At 25.7% G+C, this 2,747-nt stretch overlaps 1 long non-coding RNA gene across 1 annotated transcript; it reads left to right on the forward strand.

Annotated features, from left to right (window-relative positions):
- Positions 1–314: 314 nt before the first annotated feature.
- LOC126550068 (uncharacterized) lies at positions 315–2,485 on the forward strand. The gene is made up of 3 exons (XR_007604085.1): positions 315–386; positions 1,992–2,271; positions 2,352–2,485. It is a non-coding gene; the product is annotated as an uncharacterized LOC126550068 (long non-coding RNA).
- Positions 2,486–2,747: the final 262 nt, after the last annotated feature.

The following is a 2,747-nucleotide window of genomic DNA, read 5'->3' on the forward strand; positions in this document are numbered from 1 at the left end:
TAGTATTTTGTGTCTGAATCAATATGATATAATAGGTAATATGTAATCTATATAATAGTATAGACAAGGAGGAAAAAGAAAACATTTAATTGGTTATGACTTGTGAAGCAAAAGGATCATAATATAACAATTATAAAATTTACTTTGGAGAATAAGGTGAAGAAAATTAGACAGTAAAAGAAATAGAGTGAACTTTTATATTTTGTTGATAATACACATTTCATTACTTTTCTGTCATAATATTTATCTAAAATACTAAAATAAAAAATAAATGAACTGTTAATATTATGTATAGTTAGTTGTTACTAAGGCTACAAAAATAATGTTTAATGTAATAAATATTGTTTTGCTATAATTTAAATTAAGGTCAAGCTTGGAGGCATAAGGTAATGTAATATATTATATATAAACATCTAACCTCTACTTAAAAATAGTTTGTTTATTAGATGCAAAACTAATCATCATTATGGTCATTATATTATACTAATGAAAACGAATTGGGCTAAGGGGCTAAAGTCACTTTTTGTGCTACCATTTCTACAATTTGAAAAAGTTCGAAATAGATTTGTTTAACTCACGAGCTGTTGACATCGATGTTAAACTAAAAGTTCCATTTTTATTAAATATATTTTAAAAACAAATGTATAAAAATATAAAAAAGCTGATTATTTGATCTTAAAATATGGTCACAAATGAGATAAATTATTATACCTAGCTAAGTTGAATTTAAGATAATTATGCTACAATATTGTTGCTTATGTAATTGAATATAACTAACAATATATATTAGATTCATACAACAATAAATTATACAGTGGTTTTATTAGACGTATAATGATTAATTTTAGTGCTCTCCAAACAACACATGTTGGGATCATAATATTATTAATTACGAAAATCCATGTTAAAATTATGTTGAAATATTTTGGTCAATTTCAAAATCATATGAATATATGACTTTAACTTATTTAAATCAGTTTCAAAGTTCTATTGATGTGCTAGATTAATAAAATTTAACATTTTATAATGTATTAAATTAAAACAAAAAATTGCTCAATATATCGAGGAAAAAATATATATTAAATTGGTTTCTAATATTATACACTACATTTCTGTACAAAAATAAATATGAATATACACAATTCATCAAATTCGATTTATCACTAATTAAGTTAAAATTTTTAGATTGTATTTACATATATTATTAATAAATAATGACTTTTAGTTAACAAGTTTATTTTTAACTATGAAACCCTTTGCATTATTAATTCTCAATTGTGTCGTATCTTATAATTTTGTTATCATTCAGTAACAGAAGCAATGAAATACTAACTACACAAGTGACATGGTTAGTCATATTTAAATATATAGGAGATTGAAGTATAGCAGAGTATCTATTACTGATTTTTACCATCATGTAAGAAAAGACAAACCTCTTAGCATTCCATTCTTATTGGTTTACTAAATTAAAAATTTAAAACTAATATCTGGGTTGATGAATAATTTTTATGTTTCTGAAACAATGATAAGAATCGGTAGTTCATATTATATATATATAATTATAAAGATTCCACATAGAAGAAATAAAAAATAAAAACCAACGATGCACAAAATAATCTGTTAGTAAACATTTTGTATTTTTTGTTACACAGTTTTGTCACTTAATCGTTCGTTTTAGTTATTTATGGTTTTTGTGTATTGTAGGTGGTAGTAGTAGTAGCAGTAGTACTGATAGTGATTAGTGGTCGTTGCAGGATAATGGTTGTAGATAGTCCGGTAGGTAGTTGTGATGAAGGTTTTTGGAAGGAATTATTTATTCGATTGCGAAGAAAAAATGGCAAACAAGTCGAGACGTCTTTATTATATTATTTTCTCGTAACGACCGTACTTTTTTCAATATATTGTGTATACACTATAATAATATACGTATACTTACGTATTTATTATACGTACAACAATAAAATGTATCTATATTTATTATTATTTTTCAGATTTTTTGATTGTGCGTTAGCAATACAGCGACAGATAGCGGAGGACGTGAAAAAAATGTATTTGAATAATATTACCCCCAGTAATTACTGTTTTTCGAATACTACCGCTGCAGTTTCCCGTCATGTTTACTTGGCTGATTTTATTCACGAATCGAAAAATTATTGACAATGCGAAGACGCGTTGCAAGACGTATACACATCATTAATACGACTGCATTAGGGTTTCGTCAAAAGCAAGCCGAAACAATGTTATAAAATATCATAATGTACCTACGAAATGGTAATATAATCGAGCATCATCGTTGTCGATGCACTCGGAATTACAATAATGCCTACGTAATAAATTTTTATTTATTGCAGTTGTAGGTTGTAACGGAATTCTACAAAACCCAATGAAAATCAATCTGTTTTAAGCATATCTTAGTTTTCAGTAGGTAGATTATGTCTTTATTAGCCTGATAAAATAAATCCGTTTTAGTAATAATGTTAAATAATAGTTGTGTATATCTCGAGTAAGTAGTTATGCATGTATTATATGGGAATGAAAATTTAAAAATAACGGTTATATAATATGATTAATATTGGTAGAACAGTACACATACATTTTTTTATCCCAGGAAAAGACTTTTGTCACGCAGAACTAATTTAATAATGAATGAAATTAATGACTAATCAAGTATAACTATAAATAAAATACTACTTATAAATAATATTAGATTTACGAAGACTTAAATGCATTGTCCGCTTTACGTGTAA

The sequence above is a fragment of the Aphis gossypii genome, chromosome 2, assembly GCF_020184175.1.
Source record: "Aphis gossypii isolate Hap1 chromosome 2, ASM2018417v2, whole genome shotgun sequence".
NCBI classification, from domain to species: domain Eukaryota; kingdom Metazoa; phylum Arthropoda; class Insecta; order Hemiptera; family Aphididae; genus Aphis; species Aphis gossypii.